Raw genomic sequence first — 27848 nt, 5'->3', positions numbered from 1 at the left:
GTATAAGAGTACCCCATTTTAATTATATCTGATGGAATGCCCTGGCCCTCCAATCTGACCTTTGTCATTTTCTCTTTGATCAGTAGCTCAAGATAAAGAGCTTGAAAAGCTCCTGGCCGAGGTGGAGAGATCCAAACGAGAGGCCATTTCCTACAAGGCAGTCGCCAAATAGGCAGCAGACGAGCTGGACGCCCTGAAGGCCGTGAGCAAGAAATATGAGGCTAGGGTGACGATGGTCCAGCAAGAGCTGGAGGAGGCGAGTCTGAAGTGCGAGGCCTTTGAGAAAAAAGTCAAAGATCAAGCCACCGAGCAGACCAAGCTATCCGCCGAGCTCCAATCATAGCAGGTAGAACGGCTATTCTTTGAAGAAGAAGTGCGCCAGGTCAAGCTGATGGCAACCGGTAAGCCATACTTAATGCAGTGTGCCTTTGGTGAGAACCAATTTGCCTTTCTTATTCGGATATGGTGTTCTGCACACGCCTTCACCAACCTCCTACAGAATGCAACAAATGCGGCCAATTACTTTGCTGCTCATGACGGGGATGCCGAGCAACGACTATTCTAGGCTGAATTTCAGGCCCCTAAGGCTAACCCTAGTCCAAGCTACCAAATGAAGCAACTCCTTGAACTACATAGGATCGCCCAGCCGGCTATGATAGACATGTATATTCGGTTGTGTCCTACCGAGCCCTTGCCGAGTAGCTACTTTGCCTTGGTGCGGCAACTAATTGAAGTCACACCTCAGATTGAAGACCTGCAACGCTCAACATGTATAGAGGGGGCTCGGATGGCCTTCGCCCAGACGATGGTGCACTTCCCAGGGATGAGGCCACTCAAGATGGCTACTACCCGCTACCTACTGGAAATGAGCACACGTGCCACGAGTTGTACGTTACTTCTTCCATCGAGGGTGCTCGGGCGATCAAATCGCAATTGTCAAAGGATGTGCTATGAGAATAGGTTTATGTTGATGCAAACGAGAACGATCTGCTTAAAGCAGTATATGTCCAAAGGTAATTATGTATTATATTATTTTGATTCATGTTTGTAGCCGTTTAACCTGAAAGTTTCTAGTCGTCTGCTTGAGCCCCCATGTAGATACTACTTGGGGTGTTCCATCGTTCGTACACATCCCTTAGCCGATTTAGTCGGTGCCCAAAGGTGGTACTATAGAATGGAAACGACGCAATCAAACTACGAGGGTTTATCGCTTTCACTTAGCCTTAGGAATGCTTGTAATGTGGGGGCTAATGACAAGCCCCCAGCCCTTGTTGCCGTAGTTGGAAAAACCGAAGATCGGAATGACTACCGCGGGGTTTGTTGAATTGCAAACCCGTCCGTATAACACGGGGTAGCCTCTATCGAGTATATAAACAATCTTAGATTGCAGACCAGTTCTCGCTCATTATGATGGTCAGTTTTTGGCTTTCTCCACCGAGGTATTTCAATACCAGGGAAGCTGGGAATACAATCGCAGTGGTTCTCCCTTTACCCCTTTAGCCGAATTAGCGGAACGTAAGGGGGTAAGCACAGCGGGCAATCCAACTGTAGACCCAAGACATAATTCAGAACCGATGCATATAATGCAAAATGCTAAGAGATTGAACACATGTATAAGAGTGATGGTGAGGTACTCGGGGGCGGTTAGTGTAACCTAGCCACCGGTTAGTAGCCACACACATTCTTTTTTTTCTATTTTAGCAATCAAAAAATGAGTTTGTCTTGTCAGCGCCATGCAGCGGAAAAACATGAGTAAGAATAAATACATTAAAAGAAAAGCATATGTGATAGATATTGGCGAAGAATTTTTACCATTCTCGGCTCTAGGGCCGCTGTGTACAGGAAACTATCAAAATTAAGCAACACCTCCCTTTCAGACATTTTACGAGCAACTTGACGTACATCTGGCTTTTGGCCTTTCAATCAAGGAGCAAGTTGAAACAGTAGGGGAGGGAGCTTTTTCCTTGAAAGTTTGTTGCAGATGGTAGAAGGACTTTCAATCAAGGAGCCATGAGAAGCCGCCGATGGAATATAGCTTGATGCTTGGGAGGATCTTTATGGTATCCCATGTGTATCCGGGAAGAATTTCGCACCATAGTTTGGTCTAGCCGAGCATATGGTGCTTGTTCAGATCTCCCACACCATCCCATGATATGCGGAGAACGGAAAATGTGTATTATGAGAGATATAGCTTAAAGGTGCTTGGGAGATGCTATGGGAGGGGTGGTCTTATGTGTTCGGGGACGAGGAGTTCTCCACGGGACCCGATTGCGCTTGGGATCACTTACCTACTTGTTGCGGCTTAGCCGGCTTGTGACTTGATAGTTCACCATCATGTTCGCCTTCCGCTGCCAAGGTAGTGGTGTGTTCTTTGGTCCAGAGAGATCGTTCTGTATTGCCATTGACGGTGATGACTCCTAGGAGTTCGGGCATATTCAGCTTGAGATAAGAGTAGTGGGGCACCACGTTGAATCGGCCGAAGGCGATGCTGCCGAGCAGTGCGTGGTACCCGCTGCAAAAGGGGACGATGTCGAAGATCAAGTATTTGCCACGGAATTTATCGGGTTATCCGAACACGACTTCCAGCGTTATGGTTCCCGAGCAGCGAGCCCTCACATCTAGAATAACTCCTTTAAAGGTAGTGTTGCTTGGTTCTATTCTTGATGGGTCAATGCCAATCTTTTTCACCATATCTGCGTAAATCGGATTAAGCCTACTTCCATCATCCATGAGGACTCTCGTGAGGTGGTACCCATCTATAATGGGGTCGAGGACGACAGCGGCCGACCCTCCATGATGGATGCTGGTCGGATGGTCCCTGCGGTCGAATGTGATCGGACAAGCCGACCATGTGTTTTAGAATGGTGCTACAGGATCTACGGCATAGACTTCTGGGAGGGCTTGCTTCCGCTCCTTCTTGGGTATGTCAGTCACATAAATCATGTTTACTGTTTTTACTTTGGGAGGGAAATGTTTTTGGCCCCAGTTGTGCGGGCCATGGGACTCCTCGTCGTCTTCACTTTGAGGGATCCAGCCTTGTTCTTCGGTCGCTCCTTTGCCGGCTTGCTTGAATACCCAACAGTTATGGTTGGTGTGAGTGGCTGGTTTATCTTGAGTGTCGTGGATTTGACAAGTCGTTCCATAATTTTTCCCATTAGGTTGGTCCGTCTTTATTCCCTTTGAAGGGTTTCTGAAGCTGTCCTGGCTTGGAACTGCGGAACCCAGCACTAACTGTTGTGTCAACGGCATCGCTTGTGCGAAGGCGGCACTGTTCTTTTTTCCCTCAGCTTACCGTTCCTGTCCCGAGCTTGAGAGGTTCTAGGATCGTTCAACTTGTGGTTGTGCCGAGGTAGAAGTTGTCTTCGCCCGCGCAAAACCGTGTCATGAGGGAAGTGAGGGCAGACATTTTCCTTGACCTGTCCTATCCGAGCTAGCAAGCCAACCACTCGTCCCGGATGTTCTGCCTGAAAGAGGACGTGTCTTCGGAGTGTGGGCAATCCACGATTTGGTTTTTCTTCATTAAGAACCGGTTCTAGAACTCTTTGGCCGACTTGCATGCCTTCTAGATGACATTTCTTAGGTCGGAGGAATCCAGTAGTCGGACGTAGGTCCCGTGGAAGTTGGATAGGAAGGCTTCTTCGAGCTCTTCCCAGCTTCTGATCGATTCCTTGGGCAGGCTGTTTAACCAGAACTGTGCTAGCCGTTTCAACTTGAGGGGCAAGTACTTGATGGTGTGGGGATCGTCTCCTCTCGCCATGTGAATGTGGAGAAGGAAATATTCTATCCACACCGCAGGATCCGTGGTTCCGTCATACTGTTCTATGTTGATGGGATTGAATCCCTCCGGAAATAGATGATGCATTACTTCGTCTGTGAAGCATAGTGGATGTGCGGCGCCTCTAGTCCGGACTATCTTGTGACAAGATCAGCTTTGGGTTGAGTCCAGTATGAATCCTGATGTCTAGCGTAGTAGGGGACTTGAGGTGGCTCTCCGTCCCATCTAGTGTGGGAGTACTTTCTTGACCCATAAATGGATCTGTTGCGGCCCGTCTTGTTATCCAGGTTGCATCGCAGCTCGTTTCTGCCACAAGGGTGTGCTTTCTCCTCCACCTTTCCACGGGGCAGCCTGGGGTAATATTTGGCGTCCGACGCCACCCTGTCGCGCCCTTGAGGCACGCGGTCAGGCTGGTCATAATATGTTTGCTTTGGGGATGCGGGCCTTGGGGCCTTGTCATCTAATTATGGCAATAGTCGGCGACATGGGTAACTTTCTTCTGATCCAGCCATCCAGGGTCGTGCTCTTCTTCGGTAGCTAGTACCTTGGTCCACCTTCTGTTTATAGTGTCGTCTTCGGCTTCGAGTTGACGCTCCTTTGCCTTTAAGCTTCGAGCGGTAGCTAGGATCAGCTTCCAAAATTTATCTTGACCTCCAAGGTCATCGGGTATTGTGAAGTCTTCGTCCTCCGGGTAGTCGTTGACGGGGGGGTGATAATGATCGTCGTTCGACCTGTTGATGTCGTCAGGTTTGTCCTGCTCCTCAGGTTGGTCCGCATCCTCGAGCGGATGTTCTGGTATACCAGGGTTGTCGTGGTCTTCTGGGGTTTTATTTTCCCCGGTGCCTTGTGCAAAGACTTTTCCCTGCGCCTTAGCACGCTTACGCTGCTTTCGGCGCTTTCATTTCTCCTCCCCAGATTTGTCATCGTTTGGCTGAGGGGGACGTCGCCATTTTTATCACGCGTGTCCACCATATAGACGTCATAAGTGGAGCTTGCGGTACATCGCCCTATGTTTGTGGGAGTGGGTTCTTCAGCCTCATCATCGATGCCCTCAAGCTCCTTGGAGCCGTAGTCTAATGTGTCGGTTAAGTCTTCAACGGTTGCGACCAAGTGGGTGGTGGGCGGGCCGTAAAAGTCCCCATATTTCGAGTTGTACTGTGAGCAGTTCGAGCTAGTTGAGATGTGCAACGATTGGATCCGACCGAGCATCCCGCTTAACACCGAGAGCTCATCCTGATGCATCATCGGATGGTCTTCAGAGTTAGTTGATACGTCTCCAACGTATCTATAATTTTTGATGGGTTCATGTTATTATCTTGTCAAACTTTGGATGTTTTGTATGCCTTTTATATCTTTTTTGGGACTAACTTATTAACTCAGTGCCAAGTGCCAGTTCCTATTTTTTCCATGTTTTTGACCCTTTTCAGAGGAGGATTTTAAACGGAGTCCAAAAGGAACGAAACTTCCAAAAAGATTTTTTCCGAAACAGAAGACGACCGGGGGACTTGAGAACCAAGGCCGGGGGCCACCAGGGACACCACAAGCCCCCTAGCCGCGGCCAGGGGGCCCGCGCCTACCAGGCTTGTGGGCTCCCTGGGCCACCTCTGCCCTAGGTCTTCCGCCTATATATTCCCAAAAATTCGAGAAAAAATCAGGAGATCATCGAAAGTACTTTTCCGCCGCCCCAAGCTTCTGTCTCCGCAAGATCCCATCTGGGGCACGTTCTGGTGCCCTGCCGGAGAGGGGATTCGGATACGGAGGGCTTCTTCATCAACACCATGACCTCTCCGATGATGCGTGAGTAGTTCACCATAGACCTACGGGTCCATAGCTAGTACCTAGATGGCTTCTTCTCTCTCTTGGATCTTCAATACAAAGTTCTCCATGATCTTCGTGGAGATCTTCCCAATGTAATCTTCTTTTGTGGTGTGTTTTTCGAGATCCGATGAATTGTGGATTTATGATCAGATTATCTATGAATCTTATTTGAGTTTCTTCTGATATCTTATATGCATGATTTCATATCCTTGTAATTCTCTTCGAGTTTTGGGTTTTGTTTGGCCAGCTTCATCTATGATTATTGCAATGGGAGAAGTGCTTGGTTTTGGGTTCATACTGTGCGGTGACCTCACCAACTGACAGAAGGGGTACCGAGGCACGCATCATGTTGTTGCCATCAAGGGTAAAAAGATGGGGTTTTCATCATTGGTTTGAGTTTATCCCTCTACATCTTGTCATCTTGCTTCAGGCGTTACTCTGTTCGTCATGAACTCAATACACTAGATGCATGTTGGATAGCGGTCGATGTGTGGAGTAATAGTAGTAGATGTAGAAAGTATCGGTCTACTTGTCTCGAACGTGATGCCCATATGTATGATCATTGCCTTAGATATCGTCATGACTTTGCGCGGTTCTATCAATTGCTCGACAGTAATTTGTTCACCCACCGTAATATTTGCTATTTTTAGAGAAGCCTCTAGTGAACACTATGGCCCCTGGGTCTACTTCACACCATATTTTCAGTCTTACCCTTTTACTTCGTTGCACTTTCCGCCTTCAGATCTCACTTTGCGATCAATCTTGAAGGGATTGACAACCCCTTTATAGCGTTGGGTGCAAGATCGTTTGTGTTTGCGCAGGTACTCTGGACTTGACGAGATTCTCCTACTGGATTGATACCTTGGTTCTCAAACTGAGGGAAATACTTACTGCTCCTATGCTGCATCACCCTTTCCTCTTCAAGGGAAAAACCAACGCAAGCAAGTCTCCGTCAACCTGTCAATTTCTGGCGTTGTTGTTTGAGAAGTAGCAGAAGGATTTCCGGTGCCGTTGCCGGGGAGGATCAAATCAAGAACTCATCCAAGTAAGTTTCGCAAACTCATCTCTTGCATTCTATTTTTTGCCTCTCGTTTTCCTCTCCCCCACTTGTGAAAAACAAAAATTTACAAAAATATTTGCCTTTTTCATTCGCCCTTTTCTCTCGCTTGCTTTCTGTTCGCTTGTGTGCTATGTGCCTTCAATATGCTTGCATCTTCGCTTGCTGAAAATCTAGTGATATGGATCTTCACCCACTTGCTAATCTCTTTAAGAGATCCACTTATGTGGAACCAATTGCTAGTGAGTTGAGTGCACTTGACTTTCTCTATGGAGTTTTGCTTGAGATGCGTGAATCTGAAAATCGTGTTGAAGAAATCTATGAAATGATTCACGAGGGCTCCTTGAATGAAAAGCATGATAGCAATGATTTCATTATAAATTCTATTAGTGACAATCATGCTAAAAATATGCAAAACCCTAAGCTTGGGGATGCTAGTTTTGCTATGTCCACTACTTGTAGCAATGCTATTTGCAATAATATTGAAAGTGGGTTTGGAGAAGTCATGACTTTAGTTGATGAATATCCCACTATTTTTGAAGAGCGTCAACTTTGCATGCATCTGGATCATGAAAAGAATATCCTTTGTGATAGCTATTTTGTTTAATTTGATTATGATCCCACATGTAATTGCTATGAGAGAGGAAAATTGTGGTAGAAACTTTTATGTTACCAATTTACCTCTCGTTATGTGGAGATTGCTATTGTCTCTTTCTTCTTCCTTGCATATGGCAACTATTGGTTGTCTTGACAATCTGTTTTCCTATAAAATGCCTATGCATAGGAAGTATGTTAGACTTAGATGTGATTTTCACATGCTTTATGATGCTCTCGTTGTGCTTCAATTCTTGTCTTTTGTGTGAGCATCATTGATTTATCAATGCCTAGCTAAGGGCCTTAAACAAAAGCGCTTGTTGGGAGGCAACCCAATGAGTTTATCTTTTTCTTTCTGTTTTGTTGCGTCCACACCATCATAATTCTGTTATGATAGTGTATTTTGTGTTTCTTTTTGTGTTTGAGCCAAGCAAAACCTTTATGACTAGTCTTGGTGATGGTTGTTTGATCCTCCTGGAAAAAGACAAAAACTTTTCGCTCACGAGATTATTTTCATTTTTATTCAGAAAGAGCTTTTGAGTTGATTATTTTTTCTGCTGGTTGATATTCCTTTTGCCCAGGCAGTCGTAATTTTTCAGAATTTGTGAGGTAACACAAGTATACGAAGTATACAGATTGCTACAGACTGGTCTGTTTTTGACAGATTCTGCTTTTGTTGAGTTGGTTGCTTGTTTTGATGAAACTATGGATAGTATCAGGGTACTAGCCATGGAAAAGTGAGAATACAGTAATCTAACACCAATATAAATAGAAATCAAGATTGTTACAGTACCTAAAGAGGTGGTAGTTTGTTTTCTTGTGCTAATGATATCACGAGTTTCTGTTTAAGTTTTGTGTTGTGAAGTTTTCAAGTTTTGGGTGATGTTCTCATGGACAAAGAGATAAGGAGTGGAAATATCTCAAGCTTGGGGATGCCCAAGGCATCCCAAGCCAAATTCAAGGACACCAAAAATCCTAAGCTTGGGAATGCCCCGGGAAGGCATCCCCTCTTTCGTCTTCAATCCATCGGTAACATTACTTGGAGCTATATTTTCATTCACCACATGATATGTGTTTTGCTTGGAGCGTCTTGTATCGTATGAGTCTTTATTTTTGTTGTGTCATCCTTGCTGCACACCTTTTCAGAGAGACATGCACTCATCGTGATTTTTCTAGAATGCTCATCATGCTTCACTTATATCTTTTGAGCTAGAGAATTTTCCTCTATGTGCTTCACTTAGATCTTTTAGAGCACGGCGGTGCGTGACTTGGTAGTTGGCTTGTGCTATGAAAGTAGTCCCAAAGGTGATAGATACCCGAAGAGGATAGAAAAACCTGCATCTTCATGTGTATTGAATAGAAAGAGAAGTTTTGATTCATCTCAATTAGTTTTGAGACGTGGATTTGGTAATATTAAGAGCTATGTTAGTAGGGTGTTGTGAATCTAGAAATACTTGTGTTGAAGTTAGTGATTCCCGTAGCATGCACGTATGGTGAACCACTATGTTAGGAAGTCGGAGCATAATTGATCTGTTGATTGTCATCCTTTGTGTTACGGTCGGGATCGCGCGATGGTTAACACCTACCAACCCTTCCCCTAGGAGTATGCGTTTAGCACTTTGTTTGGATTACTAACAAAACTTTCGCAACAAGTATGTGAGTTCTTCATGACTAATGTGAGTCTATGCTATAGATGCACTTTCGCCTTCCACCATTGTTATCCTCTCTAGTGCCGCGCAATTTTCGTCGGTGCACAAACCCACCATATGCCTTCCTAAAAACAGCCACCATACCTACCTACTATGGCATTTTCATAGCCATTCCGAGATATATTGCCATGCAACTCCCACCGTTCCGTCTCATGACTTGTGCCGTCACTCTCATATTGCCATTTCATGATCGTAAGATAGCTAGCGAGATATTTCAACGTCATACGCCAAGCTAGATCGTTGCACATCTCGGTACACTGCCGGAGGCATTTCCTATATATAGAGTCATCATCGTTCTGAGCTTTGACCTGTGAGTAAATAAAAGTGTGATGATCATCATTATTAGAGCATTGTCCCATGTGAGGAAATAAAAAAACAAAAAGAGGCCAAAGAGCCCAAATAAAAAAAGAGAAAACAAAAAAGAGAAAAAAGAGGCCCAAGAGCCCAAATAAAAAAAGAGAAAAAGAGAGAAGGGACAATGCTACTATCTTTTTCCACACTTGTGCTTCATAATAGCACCATGTTCTTCATGATTTTGAGCCTCTCCTTTTGTCACCACCATATGCTAGTGGGAATATTTATTATATAAGTTGGCTTGTATATTCCAATGATGGGCTTCCTCAAAATTTCCCTAGGTCTTCGTGAGCAAGCAAGTTGGATGCACACCCACTAGTTCTCCTTTTGAGCTTTCACATACTTATAGCTCTAGTGCATCTTTTGTATGGCAATCCCTACTCATTCACATTGATATCTATTAATGGGCATCTCCATAGCCCTTTGATACGCCGAGTCAATGTGACCATCTCCTCCCTTTTTGTCTCACAACCACCACCACACTCTATTCCACCTATAGTGTTATATCCATGGCTCACGCTCATGTATTGTGTGATAGTTATAAAAAGTTTGAGGAAGTAAGAGTGCGAAAACAATTACTTGGCCAATACCGGGGTTGTGCATGATTTAAATTAGTTGTGTGAGGATGATGGAGCATAGCCAGACTATATGATTTTGTAGGGATAACCTCCTTTGGCCTTGTTATTTCGAAAGTTCATGATTACCTTGCTAGTTTGCTTGAAGTATTATTGTTTTCATGTCAATAGCAAACTATTGTTTTGAATCTTACGGATCTAAATATTCATGTCACACGAAAGAAGTTACAAAGGACAACTATGCTAGGTAGCATTCCACGTCAAAAATTCAGTCTTTATCACTTCCCTACTCGAGGACGAGCAGGAGTTAAGCTTGGGGATGCTTGATACGTCTCCAACGTATCTATAATTTTTGATGGTTTCATGCTATTATCTTGTCAAACTTTGGATGTTTTGTATTCCTTTTATATCTTTTTGGGGCTAACTTATTAACTCAGTGCCAAGTGCCAGTTCCTGTTTTTTCCGTGTCTTTTCAGAGGAGGATTTTAAACGGAGTACAAACGGAACGAAACTTCCAAAAAGATTTTTTCTGAAATAGAACACGATCGGGGGACTTGAGAACCAAGGCAGGGGGCCACCAGGGACCCCACAAGCCCCCTAGCCGCGGCCAAGGGGGCCCGCGCCTCCAAGGCTTGTGGGATCTCTGGGTCACCTCTGCCCTAGGTCTTTCGCCTATATATTCCCAAAAATTCCAGAAAAATCAGGAGATCATCGAAAGTACTTTTCCGCCGCCGCAAGCTTCTGTCTCCGCAAGATCCCATCTGGGGCACGTTCTGGTGCCTTGCCGGAGAGGGGGATTCTGATATGGAGGGCTTCTTCATCAACACCATGACCTATCCGATGTTGCGTGAATAGTTCACCATAGCCTACGGGTCCATAACTAGTAGCTAGATGGCTTCTTCTCTCTCTTGGATCTTCAATACAAAGTTCTCCATGATCTTCATGGAGATCTATCCGATGTAATCTTCTTTCGCGGTGTGTTTGTCTAGATCCGCTGAATTTTGTATTTATGATCTGATTATCTATGAATCTTATTTGAGTTTCTTCTGATATCTTATATGCATTCTTTCATATCCTTGTAATTCTCTTCGAGTTGTGGGTTTTGTTTGGCTAGCTTGATCTATGATTCTTGCAATGGGATAAGTGCTTGGTTTTGGGTTCATACTGTGCGGTGACCTCACCAACTGACAGAAGGGGTACCGAGGCACGCATCATGTTGTTGCCATCAAGGGTAAAAAGATGGGGTTTTCATCATTGGTTTGAGTTTATCCTTCTACATCATGTCATCTTGCTTAAGGCGTTACTCTGTTCGTCATGAACTCAATACACTAGATGCATGCTGGATAGCGGTCGATGTGTGTAGTAATAGTAGTAGATGCAGAAAGTATCGGTCTACTTGTCTCCGACGTGATGCCTATATGTATGATCATTGCCTTAGATATCATCATGACTTTGCGCGGTTCTATCAATTGCTCGACAGTAATTTTATCACCCACCGTAATATTTTCTATTTTGAGAGAAGCCTCTAGTGAACACTATGGCCCCCGGGTCTACTTCACACCATATTTTCAGCCTTACTCTTTTACTTCGTTGCACTTTCCGCCTTCAGATCTCACTTTGCAATCAATTTTGAAGGGATTGACAACCTCTTTATAGCGTTGGGTGCATGCTCGTTTGTGTTTGCGCAGGTACTCTGGACTTGACGAGATTCTCCTACTGGATTGATACCTTGGTTCTCAAACTGAGGGAAATACTTGCTGCTCCTATGCTGCATCACCCTTTCCTCTTCAAGGGAAAAACCAACGCAAGCAAGTCTCCGTCAATGTGTCAATTTGTGGCGCTGTTGTTTGAGAAGTAGCATTAGCCTCCGGGCCCGCCGTAAGGGAGGCGTGTTTGGTCAGAGCCGTTTGCTGTGATACCGGCGTCCAGGTTAGGTCCGATCTAGGGGACGACTCTTTGAAAGAGAGGGATACGAGGACATAGTCGGACGTGATACCCGAAGTTAAAGCTTCGGGGTTTCTGATCTCATCGACCGAGCCCGGTATTCCTGTGAGGACCAGATTGGTATGCGAAAGGGTTGGGGGTTCGATACTCCCTGACCTCGCTTGCTGGTCGGGGGCCAAACTTCCGATCTGGCCAGGATGGCCGATTGGGTCTGCGCGAAGCGTAATGCTACCAAACGAGAGAACCTATCCGGAGACAAAGACGTCACCATTACTGATTCTGTCTCTAACCATTAGGTGAGCCATCGAACCTTTCGGCGTTCCTGAAGTGTAAATCTCAATGAAAGCACCAATGTCAGTGTCTAAACCGCCACATATCGGGTAGGGTGTCCCGTACTGTGGACCTTCGATCGATGGGTTGCAGGAAGACGGGGGAGACAGTAGTTTACCCTGGTTCGGGACTTCCTATGGAGGTAATAACCTACGTCCTGCTTGATTATATTGATGAAGATGATTATATAGTGGATCTACCTCGATATCGTATATGCTAAACCTTAGATGATTCAGCCACCTCTATACGGATAAGAGTCCCTGATTTATATAAACACCAAGGTCCCTAGGGTTTACAAGTTACCAAGTATAATCGGGGATAGATGAGCCGACATATTCTTCCTAAGCTTGAAGTACACGCCAATCTTCGGGATATTCTATCCAGAGTAGAGGTCGTCATGACAGCCGGTCTTCTTCAGCACGGCCCAATGGGCAAACCCAGTATTGACTAACCGGCCGCCCGAGGACCCGAGAATCCTGGACTCCCTCACAAGGGCAATTTAAAAAGGAAAATGAAGCCTCGGAGGGAGAACAAAAGCGCACCATGATTAAAACACTTCAGCCATGAAGTACTTAAAACAAAATCTCCCTACAATTGTTTTTATACCCCCACGGGGCCAATTGGTTCGCTGTGCAACATGATAGAAGAAAAAGCGATAATAGCTTAGGAGGAGGAGGCGGTGTCGTTCTCATCATTGTCGCTCATGAGGCCCCCTCCAGGGCTTCCTCCCTCCTCGAAGGGCTCGACATGCATGAACTACTTGATCAGAGAGTCCACGTGCTCGCATTCTTCATCCTTGAGAAGGCCGTGGGGCTCTACAGGCACCAGCTCTACCACGAGGGAAAAGTCAAAGGTAGGGTCGTGGCGGCAAAGGTTAGAGAAGTCGTGTGTCGCCACATAGTCCAGGAGGTCTCGGGAACCGCCATCGATGGCCTCGTCCACCTTGGAGACACCCGACACCAGCACCTCCACATCTTTCATGAAGAAGTCGAGGTAGCCACCATTGGAGTGCGCGAGGGGCAGTGTCGGGATGTCCTCAATGAAACGGTCAAGTGCGCCACTAGCGCGCATGACGAGCACCAAGAAGAACTTCGTAGGCCATGCCTGCATCACTCGCACATGCGCCTCGTTGTCTCGGGCCCTCCGCATGGCTTCAGTGACCTCACCAACCTGCGCCTAGAGCAGCACGAGCTCTGCCTCCACATCCCATTTGCCCTCAAGGCTGGTCTGGAGGTCTACCTCACCATCCTAGACCTAGGCCTTGAGCTCATGAGCCTCCTCCTAGAGCTCATCGCGCTTGAGCTCGAAGCTGGTCTCCTCCAGCACCACCCTACCGTGGTACTCCTCTCAAGCAGCCTCCCGCTCCCTAGTGACCCTCGCGTCAGCCTCAACATTGGTCATGGTGCGCGCGGCCTCAAGGTCAGCTCCGTCGCAGAGAACCCGTCCTTCCATGGTAAAGAGACACCCGCTCTCTGCCTCTTGGTCGAAGGCGGTCTGGGCGGCCTCCCGCTCCAGAAGGACTATGTTGGCCTCTCAGCCAATGAGGTCCTCTTCCTTTGGGGCCAGCTCTCCCTCGCACATGATGCACTACTGCTCGCACACGGTGGCCGCATCCTCGCGGACTTGGAGCTCCCGCACGCAGAGGGCGACCAGCTCCTCTGCCCGGTAGGATCGTGATTCGGCCTCCCAGCGCTGGGTGCTCTCCGCTCGGAGGTTGGCCTCGAGCGCATCAAGTGTGTCATGCATGCTTGGGGGAGCTCCGCAGGCGGCTGAGCCTCCCGCGGGGTCTTCTCCCTCCACATGCCCCTTGTTGGTGGTCGGGGTAGCGCTGTGAGCCGCGAGCTGGGGGCTCACCGCCGCCCTCTGGTCGTCGCCTTTAGCACCAGTCTCCTCCAGGGTCGGGCGGTCATGCGGCATGAGTGCCTCCCCAGAAAGTCGCACCGGCGAGGGCGCCACGGAAATGGAGGCCCTTTGACTCTTGCGTGCGGGCCCCTTGAAGGGCCAGCTATTCAATCCATCATACTCATCAACGGCGAGCAAAAATGGGTAAGAAAATTGGCGAACTTACTCATCGATGGTCGCCTAGTGCCTCTGCGTTGGCAAGGACCGTAGGCGCTGGCTGCCGCCACTTCCAGGGGAGGACGACAACACCGTAGGATCCTCCTGTGCCTCGACGATGGTGGCGCTCCTCTTTGGCACCATGGCATTGGAAACCGCGACAGAGAAGAAGGCGGAGAGGGGACGGTAGGCGGCGTGTGCTTTAAAAGGAGGAGCGGTGCGGAAGGGAGTCGTACAGGAGAAGGCAAGCAATGATGGCTTCACCTCTCTCGCGCAATAGTTTCCTTGACGGGTGCATGATTTTTGAGGCATCATGGGGGAAGTGGGAGTGTCCCATCCCATCGTGTATGACACACGTTGCCTCGTGGCCCGATAGTTCATCAGGGCCCACAACACTTTGGCCCACGCCATCTCATACTTCCCTTGCGGCTCGGGGGCTACTCTACCGTTGACCCAGAGCACGACACACATGCTGGCCTAGGAGAGACAATCACACGTGGTTGTTCTGAAGGAAGTCTCCTTGCGAGGGGCGCGCCCCACCAGACCACCTCCCTGCTTGATCAGGCCCTCCCGAGGCCTTTGAGAGCGAGACCCCTTCTGTGAGGTGTCCTCGCGAGTCTTGGCATGTGCTGCAAAACCGCCAGGCCCCATCAGGTGGGTGGTGTGCTTACGTGGAAAGGGATGACAAAAACTGCGCTAGACGGAGAAGACATACATGTTTTCCCCTTCTGGTGATTAGGAGGCAGCACCATTTAATCCTCCAAAAGCAGGAGGCAAAAGCTTAACGATTTGGTGTTAGGGGATCAGGATGGAGCGATGCTGAAGGACGGAGGTCAACGTCGAGCCCACGACCGCGTCAGGAACATTAATTTATAAGAAAAAGACCACCTTTTGTCAGGATAGGACTGGATCCTTGCCCCTCTTTGAATTGCCGCATTGTGGCAACCCTTTCCCGCTCATGTGTTCGGGGAAGAGGGCCAAGGCACTACAAGGTGGACTTGACCGCACCCGTGTAACGGGATCGACTGATTCCCTCTGTCAACCCCGTGTGCCAAATCCTCAAGATCCCCCTTTCCAAGAAAGCAAAGCACAAGTAGGAGTAGAGTTTTAATCCTCTGGTAGCCTGGACCTAGGTAGCTCGTTGATGCGTCTCCAATGTATCTATAATTTTTTATTGTTCCAAGTTGTTATATTATCATTCTTGGATGTTTTATAGTCATTTTACAACAATTTTTATCATATTTTTTGACTAACCTATTGACATAGTGCCTAGTGCAAGTTCCTCTCTTCTGTTATTTTTTTCTTGGCAGAAAATCCATATCAAATGAGATCCAATTCCATGAAACTTTATAGAGATTTTTTTGGACCAGAAGGAAACTTGGGAACCAAGAATGAGCAGTAGACGAGGCCCAAGGAGGGTACTAGACATCAGGGCACGCCAGAGACCCTGGCGTGGCCTGGTGTCTAGTGGGGCCTTTGGGCACCTCCTCCACCGCCTCTCAGCTCTCTAAATACACCAATATTCAGAAAACCCTAGAGGAGTTGACGAAAAAAATCGGCCGTCGCAAGTTCCAGAGCCATGAAATCCTATCTAGAGCCTGTTCCGGACAGGAACACAATCACAGAGGGGTTCACCATACTCATTGGTGCTCCTCTGATGATGCGTGAGTAGATCATATCAGACCTATGGGTCTTTAGGCAGTAGCTAGATAGCTTTGTCTCTCGTTTTGTTTCTCAATACAATGGTCTCTTCAAGATCCATATGATGTAACTCTTTCTTCTGCGGTGTGTTTGTTGGGATGTGATGAATTATGAGTTGATGATTAGATCTATGAAAACATATTTATGGTTGATTATTATATCCTCGTATTTCTTCTCCAATATTGGTTTTTTGTCTAACCAACTTGATATTTTATATTGCAATGGGAAGACGTGCTTTGTGATGGGTCCGATCTTGCGGTGCTCAATCTCAGTGACAGAAAGAGACATGACACGCATGTATTGTTGCTATCAAGGATAAAATGATGGGGTCTATTCCTACATGAATAGATCTTTTCTACATCATGTCATCGTTCTTAAGGTATTGCTCCATTTCTCCATGAACTCAATGCACTAGATGCATGCTGGATAGCGGTCGATGTGTGGACTAATAGAAGTAGATGCAGGCAGAAGTTGGTCTACTTGTCTTGGACGTGACGCCTCTATACATGATCATTGTCCTCAATATCGTCATAATTATTTGCTCTTCTATCAATTGCCCAACAGTAATTTCTCTGCCCCCCGTTTGCTATTTCTCGAGAGAAGCCACTAGTGAAACCTATGGCCTGAGGGTCTACTTCATATCATCTATTTGCAATCTCTACTTTGCTATTTGCGTTTCTACTTTATTTGCTCTTTTGTTTTCAGATATATATTATCAAAAACCCTAAAAATACCTTGTTGTGTTCTATTTGCTATCACTCTTATTTGAATCTAGCAATATATCCTTACTTTACACATGAGGGATTGACAACCCCTCCACGCGTTGGCTTGCGAGGATTGTGTGCAGGTGCTTCTTACATAGTCTTGTGGATCTTCCTACTGGATTGATACCCTGGTTTCTTAACTGACGGAAATACTTGTCGCTGTTGTGCTACATCACCCTTTAAACTTGGAGGGAAACCAATGTATCAGCGAGACTAAGCAGTCGCATGTCCCCGTCGTCTCCAGTGAGGAGGAGCGCACTCACCATCCATCTTGATCTGTTTGTCATCGTGTTGCACGTCACAAGCCAAGCCCCCGAGTGTTCGAACAATGGTTCTTGGAGAAGCTCATGGATGCAGATCCCAGACTCTGACAACCTTGGGTTAATAGGTTAGTGCTCAAAAAAATGTAAATCAACAAGTAAATGTTAAAAATCATCCTAGAATGATAATATAATAGCAAGGAACAATTAAAAAGTATAGATACATTGGAGACGTATCACTCGTCATCTCTTAGTAAGTCATCCTCATCACTATTGAAGTCAACGTATTCGGGGTGTGATACCTTTCGGCCTTTAGCCATGAATAAACTTCCAATTCCTTCATTTGGTGATTCAAATAGATCATAGGAGTTGCGGGAAATGAGTGCTAGTACGACAACACCTTCATCTTAACTATAACCGGAGTTAGAGTGGTAAATTGTCTCGGATTAGTTGTCGGATATGGATCCATATACCGATTAACCAACATGAGCTTAATGTCTTATTCTTGTGTAGCTCTTGGTGTACTTGTCCTTCTTCTTTCAGTCCGTACTTCTCCGGGAAGGTCTTCATTCATAAGGATCTTCTCTACTCCTTCTTTCTCTTCGAGGTGACTCATCTCATGAGCTTCTTCTTCTAGGTGACTCCTCTTTTCTCTTGGAAGGGGTCGTGCACTCATTGGAAAACTTCCCGGTTCTTCCACAATTGTAACAATATGGGTCATGACTAGAAGAACACTTATCTTTGTATCTTGATTTGGAGCTTCTCTCTTTACCACTATTCTTGTAGAACATGTTAAATTTCTTGACCATGAGTATTTCTATCTTCATTGGTAACAAGGTTGATACTTGAGGTAGCGGGGGTGTCACTTGTGTGTTTGTATGCACCACTTGACTTGTTGTGGAGCTCTTCTTTGTCCTTGAGTGACATTTCATTTGCAAGAATCCTACTAATAACTTCAGTGGGCTTGAAATTTTTGTAGTTTGGCATCGTTTGGATCAATGTGCACACGGTGTCATATTTTCCCAATGAGTCTCTAAGGATCTTCTTGATGATGAATTTGTTGGTCATCTCTTCACTTCCTAAGCCTACGATCTCGTTTGTGATGAGAGCCAGGTGATGATTAGTTGATGTATATACTTCTCGCCCCTCGTTGATTACCCCAAGTGGAAAGTGGAGATGTAGTCAGCAGCAAATTTCCCTTACACAGAGACTGTAAGCTTTATCGAACCAGGAGGACTCCTAGGCTCAACAAGTAGGTGTCTTCCACCCTAGCGCTAGAAGAAAACGTGGACATGCACACACAACAAATAAATTTGCTCCCAACGAGTATAGAGAGGTTGTCAATCTCTCCGGCCTTGTAGTTTGCAAAGGATCAAAACACAAGAGGGAAGGTAATAGTGATTGCAACGGAAAAGTAAAGAAAGCGATAAATGATGGAGGTGTAAACAATGCTGGTGATATGGACCGGAGTCACATGACGTTCACTAGTGATGTCTCTCTCCCAAAAGACGATAAACAACTACGCTAGGGTAAACAAATCACAGTTGGTAAATTGACAGAATTATGATAGCACCGCAATGCTAATTATGCTCCTTGATAGTTAGAGGTTCAATAGTAATGGGCAATACGCCGATACAAATAGACCGTTTATTCATCACCATCTACTTACTAATCATCTACCTTGAGATATCTATCCAGAACATCTCTCCGGTATTAAGTTGCGAGCCCCACCCAAAGTGTAAACTCAAAGCAATGGACAACCGCATTAACGAACTATATGTAAGGTAAACAATCCTTGCAACCGTGGTCACAAGCACCGTTATTTTCTCCCTGGTGGCAACAAGCACATCCCCTAGTCTAATGTTTCTGTCACTCAAGCTAGACATCGAGGGGCCCGAACCCACAATCATGCATAACGCTCCCTCTTGGAGTTATGATCTACTACTTCGCCAAAGCAATATAAAGCAACGAAGAACATGCATGAATCACTAAGGAACATAATACAAAAGGATAATAAAATATATAACTCATAACAATTTGAACATAGTCTCATAATCCATCAGATCCCAACAAACCGAGCATAGGAATAGCAAGAGAATTACATAGATGCCTTGATCATTTAGGGCAGCTCACAAGGACTAACCATTATAGCACAAGATTAGAGAGAAGACATCACATAGCTTCTGGTCATGGAGTCATGGTCCAAGGGAAACTACTCACGGCACATCCCGGAGGCTTCCATGGTGGTGGAGAAGCTCCCGGAGGTCAATACTCCCTCCGACAGGGTGCCGGGAGGGGGTCTCCTGACGCTCCCGATCTCGAAAGCGCTACGGCGGCACAACGATGGAGAAATTCGTGATTGCAGAAAGTCTGCGAGGGTTTCCTCGCAGATCTCTAAATATAGGCCAAAGGAGGACACCGGAGGAGGTGGGACCCACCCACGCGTCATCCTGGCGACGCCTAGGACCTGGCCGCGCCAAGAGGCCGCCTGGGAGGCCCCTGGCCCTCCTTCGGTGATCCCGAAGCTTCTGTTTCGTAGATTTTTTACATATTTTTTCTGGATTTATTCGGACTTCGAAAAATTGGGTAAAAGCCTGTGCAAAAAAAGACATCAGGAGATAGAAACTAGCACTAGGTGCACTGAGTTAGTAGGTTAGTCCAAATATGTGTAAAATGATATAAAAGTGTAGCAAAACATATAACAATATCACCCAAAAGATCATGGAAAAAGCATAAATTATAGATACGTTTGGGACGTACCAACATCCCAAGCTTAATTTCTGCTCGTCCTCGAGTGGATAAATTATAACACATAATTTCTAAGGTGACATGCTAACACACACATAAGAACTTCAAAGTAAAGCAAGTGAGATATGCAATTCAAGTCAATAAAATAACAAGCAAGATTCTATATCTAGTATTGAATTTAGCAAAGTAAGAACATAAAGGTGCAAGAGCTCTCGCTGTCCGTGACTCGAATGTCTCCAAATGGTGTTTGCGTGCAAGAAGTGGGAGATGGGTTCAGAGATAAAATATATTTTTAATTGAGAACTCAATCTACTAAACCTCACACTTAGTCTCCTTCGAAATCTTATTTTGACTCATCCCCAGACCACTTGTCAGGTACAAGTCAAAATGATCCTCTCCCTTTCGACTTTGAGCACTCATGCAATGGATGAGAGTAAGCAAGATATGTTGGCACTTATGATAGCAAATAGAGTAATGATGGGGAAGGAAGACAAAAAGGTGTGAAAGGCTCATATCAATGAGGACAACCATAGGCGAGGCAAAGCCAAATGATATATATGATGTGAGGAGTAGGGATTGCCATGTAACGGATGCACATATGAGCTATGGTAAGCTCTCCAATGGAACTAGTGGGGGTGCATCCAACTTGTTTCCTCATGAAGACCTAGAGATCATTTGAGGAGGCTCATCATTGAAATATGCAAACCAAGTTATATAGTGTAAGGATCCCCACATAGTTATGCATGAATGATAATCTCTATATAGTACCAATATAGTAATGTAGTACGAGTGTGGACCTTTCAAAAGGAATAGTAGTGTTGCCCCCTTCTCTCTTTTTATTTATTTTTTTCTTTTTCTTTTTCTGTTTTTTTATTTTTTTTGTGGCCTCTTTGGGTCTTTCTTTTATCTCTCATTTGTCCTCTTTGGGATCTTTTGTTTGTCCTCTTTGGGATCTTTTCCTCACTTAAGGGCAACACTCTATGTTTTACATGAATAAAAATAAAATCATCACACTTTATAAGAAGTACTCAACATAAAGACAAGTGAAAACTATCATGATGTATGCAAATTTATGCCTCTGCCAGTGTAGTAGGATATGCAATGATACTTAGCGCATCATGTAGCAATAATTTGGGCAAGGCCCAACTAACATGCGGCTCTATGATCAAGCAAAAACATGTATGCCATGAATATCAAGTCATCATGTGATGGATGTTACATGGCAATGTATATTGGAAAGGCTATGGAAATGCCTTAATAGGTAGGTATGGTGGCTGTTTTGGGGAAAGATATAATGAGGCTTATGTATGACAGAGCGTATCATGCCATGGGTTTGGATGCACCGGCGAAGTTTGCACCAACTCTCAATGTGAGAAAGGGAAATGCACGGTACCGAAGAGGCTAGGAAAATATGGATGGTGGAAGTGCCAACAATCGAATACTCACATTAGTCCGAAGAACTCATACACTTATTATCAGTAACTCCCTATCTAGTTAGGAATTTCTCAAAGAGACAAGTACCCCGAGGAGGAATGTTTGGGGGTTTGGTTATCCTTGCGCATCCTCGACTCATGGTAACGTGAGGGTACTCTATATATTCCAACCCCTCCAGAGGTTAGCAATCAATTTAGTAGCTAGAGTTCACAACTTATTTTTAGTTTTTTGGAAAACACACGGATTTCCCAAAATACGACACCTATCACTAATAGGCCCACGCTCTTGGCACCAATAGTCCAAACATTACTCAAATCAATACCTCAAAACTATTGCAAGTTACTACTATACTTAAATAACAACCTCAATTATCTACTCATGCAAGGCACACAACTCAATGAAACGAGCCAACTCTCTAAACAAGATAAGCATGATAACTCAAGAGAGTTCCAAAAACAACCTAAATAAAATCTCTTAAAAAGATATAGCATTAAAACTAAGAGCTAAGCATAACAGTAGCTATCTAGAGGTAGAGAACACACATAAAAGATAAGCATGAAAACCTATGTTGTGTTCTAGAGTGGAATGGAGCGTGTTTCTCTCCGAAACAAGGTAGGCTAGGTTCCCACTTGTTATGAACATCAAGAAAAACTAAAACAAACTAAAAATAAAGAGCGGGATGCTCCAAGCATAGCACATAACATATGAAGTGATAAAAATATAACATGGAGATGGACGACCTGATGATTGTTGATAGAGAAGGGGATGCACAGGGGCATCCCCAAGCTTAAACGATTGAGTCTCCTTGAATATTTCGTGGGGTGCATGGGGGCATCCCCAAACTTGAGCGCTTGACACTCCTTTATCTTCTTTCATCATCTCTCCCATCGTATACTTGAAAACTCCCTTCACACGAAACTCATCATAAGCTGATTATACTGGTTATTTCCCTTAATAAAATAATTCAATACCTGCTGGAAATAAATATTTTCATGAAAATATACTGCTTCTCATGATTGCAAAAAAAATTGAAAATAAAAATCAAGCTTAGGTTCGCAAAAAAATGAAAACACAAAACATGGCAGAATCTGTGAAAAATAGAACAACACATAGTAAATAATTTATTCACGGACTTCTGCAACTCAAATCAAAAAACTCATAACAGATGCCAGAAAGGCAATTATATACAGCATGCTTTCAAAAAATAATCAGATCAAAAAGATGATCTTGTGAGTTTGGCGAATTTTTCCGTCAAGCAGACAAAATCTGTTTATGCACGACATGTCACAATTTTTGAACTTTCTTGCAATCGGAGGCTAAAACTTGGCACAAAGCTTAAAAATAAAGATACAATGATGTTTCTACAATAGTAATACACATCAAGACCACAAAAACAGAAAGTAAAAAACATATTGGGTTGCCTCCCAACAAGCGCTCTCTTTTATGCCTTTGAGCTAGGCATAATGCAAGAAGATCAAGTGTTATCAACTCCAAAAGAATAGCTTGCCCGTGTAACGGACTCATAAGGTAACTTAATCTTCTTTCTAGGGAAGTTTTCCATTCCCTTTTTAAGAGGAAATTGGAATTTAATAATTCCCTCTTTCATTTCAATGATAGCACCAATGGTGCGGAGAAAAGGACGTCCCAAAATAATTGGACATGAAGGATCACATTCAATGTCCATAATAAGAAAATCAACGGGCACATAATTATCATTGACAATAATAAGAACATCACCAATTCTCCCTAAAGGTTTATTTTATGGAAGAATCAACAAGACGAACACCAAAAGAACATGGATCAAAAGGTTTCCAATCAAGCATATCGTACATTCTTTTGGGCATAACGGAGGCACTAGCTCCAACATCACACAAAGGAACGCAACAGATATTATTCAATTTTATTTTGAACATAGGATCCCAACCATTTTCTAGTTTCCTAGGGATAGAAGTCTCTAGCTTGAGCTTCTCCTCCCTAGCTTTGATAAGAGCATTGGTAATATGCTCGGTGAAGGAAATATTGAGTGTACTAGTGTGGGGGTCTTTAGCCATTATTTGCAAAAAGGTGATGACTTCGGAGAGACTACAATTGTCAAAATAAATATTATTGCTATTAAGTACAATTGTATTATCATTATCTACGTTTGATTTTCTCTCTATTATAAGAGTTTGGATGTCTTCCCAACTTTGGGGACGTTTAGGAGCAACTTCAAAACAAAGATCTTGTGGCTTCCCGACGCAACCATGCCAAGGGCACAATTCTCCATAATGACTAGTATAGTCACATGGTTTAATTGTAAAAAGACCCTTAGTGGTAACTGGAGCACTAGAGGAGAAGGTGTAATCATTGATGTTGTGACTAGTGGAGTCACCCAACATGGTTTTCTCAGTGGAACCCATAGCAACGGCAACGAGCATGAGCAAAGCAATTAATTTTTTTGTCGTTTTTGGTATAAGACTCTAAAGCAAAAACTAAAAAGCAAACTAACAAGACTAAAAATCAAAGGTAAAAGATAGTGTGCAACTCCCATATCTTGAAGAGTGGAGTCCCCGGCAACGGCGCCCGAAATTCTCTTGATGACAAGTTGATGTATATACTTCTCGCCCCTCGTTGGTTACCCCATGTGGAAGGTGGAGATGTAGTCAATAGCAAATTTCCCTTACACGGAGACTATAAGGTTTATCGAACCAGGAGGACTCCTAGGCTCAACAAGTTGGTGTCTTCCACCCTGGCGCTAGAAGAAGACATGGAGTTGCACACACAAAAAATAACTTTGCTCCCAACGAGTAAAGAGAGGTTGTCAATCTCTCCGGACTTGTAGTTTGCAAAGGATCAAAACACAAGCGGGAAGGTAATAGTGATTGCAACGGAAAAGTAAAGAAAGTGATAAATGATGGAGGTGCAAACAATGATGGTGATATGGACTGGAGTCACATGACGTTCACTAGTGATGTCTCTCTCCCAAAAGACGATAAACAACTATGCTAGGTAAACAAATCACAGTTGGGCAATTGATAGAATTATGATCGCACCGCAATGCTAATTATGCTCCTTGATAGTTAGATGTTCAATAGTAATGGGCAATACGCTGAAACAAGTAGACCGTTTATTCATCAGCATCTACTTACTAATAATCCACCTTGAGATATCTATCCAGAACATCTCTCCGGTATTAAGTTGCGACCCCACCCAAAGTGTAAACTCAAAGCAACGGACAACTGCATTAACGAACTATGCGTAAGGTAAACAATCCTTGCAAACATGGTCACAAGCACCGTTGTTTTCTCCCTCGTGGCTACAAGCACATCCCCAAGTCTCATGTTTCTGTCACTCAAGCTAGACATCGAGGGGCCCGAACCCACAATCATGCATAACGCTCCCTCTTGGAGTTACGATATACTACTTGGCCAAATCAATATAAAGCAATGGAGAACATGCATGAATCACTAAGGAACATAATATAAAAGTATAATCAAATATATAACTCATAACAATATGAACATAATCTCATAATCCATCGGATCCCAAAAAACCGAGCATAGCAATAGAAAGAGAATTACATAGATGCCTTGATCATGTATGGCAGCTCACAAGGACTAACCATTGAAGCAAAAGATTGGAGAGAAGACATCACATAGCTACTGGTCATGGACTCATGGTCCAAGGGAAACTACTCACGGCACATCCGGGAGGCGTCCATGGTGGTGGAGAAGCTCCCGGAGGTCAATCCTCCCTCCTCACAGATCTCTAAATATAGGCCAAAGGAGGGCACCAGAGGAGGTGCGACCCACCAAGGCGACCTCCTGGGGCGGCCTACGGCCTGGCCGCGCCAGCAGGATGCCTGGGAGGCCCCTGCCCCCCTATGGCCCTCCTTCGGTGATCCCGAACCTTCTGTTTCGCTTATTTTTTATATATTTTTTCTGGATTTTTTCGGGCTTCGGAAAATTGGGTAAAAGCTCCTGCAAAAAAAGACATCAGCACACAGAAACTGGCATTGGGTGCACTGAGTTAGTAGTTTAGTCCAAATATGTGTAAAATGATATAAAAGTGTAGCAAAACATATAACAATATGACCCAAAAGATCGTGTACCAAACAAAAATTATAGATACGTTTGGGACCTATCACGAGGCTAGAGTACATTTCTGTGACTCCTTCACCATCCTTCGTATTGAACTTGTCAAGTTGACTTTGTCGCACATCCAACCTAGATTCCCTCATGGATTCTCGTCCTTCGTACATATCAACCAAACTGCCCCAAATTTATTTTGCATCCTCAAGATGGATTATCTTGTTTAACTCTTTGGGTCATAGGCAGTTGAATAGAATGTCGCATGCTTGAGTGTTGTATGGCAACATATCCAATTCTTGTGTAGTCGCTTCTTGATCTGATTCCTTCCCATCACAAAAAAATTTACCTTGCAAACCAACATGAACAACTATGGAAAACGGTGGGATGATGACCAAGCATATGTATTTTCATTTTGTGCTTACAACTAGAAAAGTTTGTATCATGAAAATATGGACCTCTAAGGCGGTAATTTACCTCACTAGACGACATACTCTCCAAGGTTGTGAAACCAATGCAATGGAGACCAAAGTTGTGATACCACTTGTAGGATCCAAAGTATTCTAGAGGGGGGTGATTAGACTACATGACCAAATAAAAAAGTTAACATTTTCCCAATTTAATGTTTGGAAATTTTAGCAATTTTACCAAGTCTAGCACACCCTACACATGAAAGTCTATGAGTATAGCAGAAAAAGTAAAGACATACAAGTGTAAGTAGAGGGTAGGGATATGAAGATCAAACGCAATGAAGACACGGAGATTTTTGGCATGGTTCTGAAAGGTGGTGCTATTGTACGTCCATGTTGATGGAGACTCCAACCCATGGACGGTAATGGTTATGCGAGTCCATGGAGGGCCCCACCCACAAGGTATCCACGAAGAAGCAACTTTTCCTATTCCACCATGGCTTACGTCCACGAAGGACTAGTCTCACTTGGAGTAAATCTTCACGAACTAGGGGCTCTCCTTGCCCTTACAAACTTCTTGGTTCAACTCCACACGATTTGGAGGCTCCCAAGAGACACTTAACCAGTCTACGAGACATCACTCTCCAAAAGTTAATTGTTCCAAACTATTATATTATCATTCTAGGATACCTTTTGAGTTATTATTTACCAATTTATTTTAGTTTGTAGCACTAACCTATTGACACAGTGCCTAGTGCTAGTTCCTATTTTTTGTGTGTTTTTTGTTTCATAGAAAAACCATATCAATCGGACTCCAAACACGATAGAAGTTACAGATTTGTTTTTTGGAATATACGTGAATTTTGGGAGTCGGAATCAACGCAAGATGGTGCCCGAGGTCCCCACAAGCTAGCAGGGCACGACTAGGGGGTGGGGTCGCACCCTGATAGCTCGTGGCCAACCCCTAACTTAGTTGGATCTCTGCTTTGGCCGCAAGTAAGATAATTTTCTGATATAAATCCCCTCAAAATGTCAGCCCGGTCGGAGTTACAGATCTCCATATATTTAAGAAACGGTGAAGGGCCAGAAAACGGGTCGCGAAAATAGGAGAGAAACACAAAGAGAGTGAGATCCAATCCCGAAGGTGCTGCTACCCTCCAGGTGCCATGGTGGGCGTGGTCCAGAGGACAAACCCTCCTCCCACCTAGGGAGGAGGCCAAGGAAGAAGAAGAAGGAGGGGGGGTTCTCTCCCCCTCTCTCCAGGTGGCGCCGTAGCATCGTCGGGGCAACCATCATGACGGCGATCTACACCCACAACTTCACTGTCGTCACCACCAACTCTCTCTTCCTCTATGCAGTGGTGTAAAACCTCTATTCCCTGTTGTAATCTCTACTTGAACACGGTGCTTAATACTTTATATAATTATCCAATGATGTGGGGCTATCCTATGATGTTTGAGTAGATTTCTTTTGTCCTATGGTTTAATTGTGATATGATGTTATTGATATGAATTGTGTTTTGATATGGTGTTGTACTAAGGTGCTTTCCATGAGGCTCACACGTCAATTAACGCTCGGGGGTTTGCAATATGTTCATGATTCGCTTATAGTGGCTGGCTAGAGTGACAGAAGCTTACACCCGAGTAAGGGAGTTGTGTGCGTATGGGAGTAAAGAGGACTTGATGTTTAATGCTATGGTTGGATTTACCTTTATGATTTGTGGTAGTTGCAGATGCTTGCTAGAGATAAGTGCATATGATCCAAGTACGGAGAGTGTGCTAGGGTATGCCTCTTCCTCATTGCATATGATAATTATCTATCATGTTATATTCAATTGCCTATGGACAAGCTTTCTCTTGCGTTACACAAAAATGCTTTCTAATAAAGAACTTATTTATTAATGTTTATCGAAACTGCACCTAACTTTTATTTACTTGCTCTTTATTTTCTAGCAAAACCATCTATCACACCTACTAAGTACTTCTAGTTTCCTTCCTGCAAAGTGGTTTCCTACTTGTTCTAGGTAAAATAAGCATACCCTACGTAGATTTGTATCGGTGGTCGATAGAACTTGAGAGAATATTAATTCTACCTTTATCTCCTAGTTGGGTTCGACACTCTTACTTATCAAAAAAGTCTACAAACGATCCCTTACACTTGTAGGTTATCAAGACATTTTTGTGGCGTCGTTGTCGGGGAGCAATAACATAGTGGTTGATATTCTCGCGTGTGCTTGTTTGCTTAATGACT

This window comes from Hordeum vulgare, chromosome 4H, assembly GCF_904849725.1.
Source record: "Hordeum vulgare subsp. vulgare chromosome 4H, MorexV3_pseudomolecules_assembly, whole genome shotgun sequence".
Lineage (NCBI taxonomy): Eukaryota > Viridiplantae > Streptophyta > Magnoliopsida > Poales > Poaceae > Hordeum > Hordeum vulgare.
Note: the sequence above shows the minus strand (reverse complement) of the source record.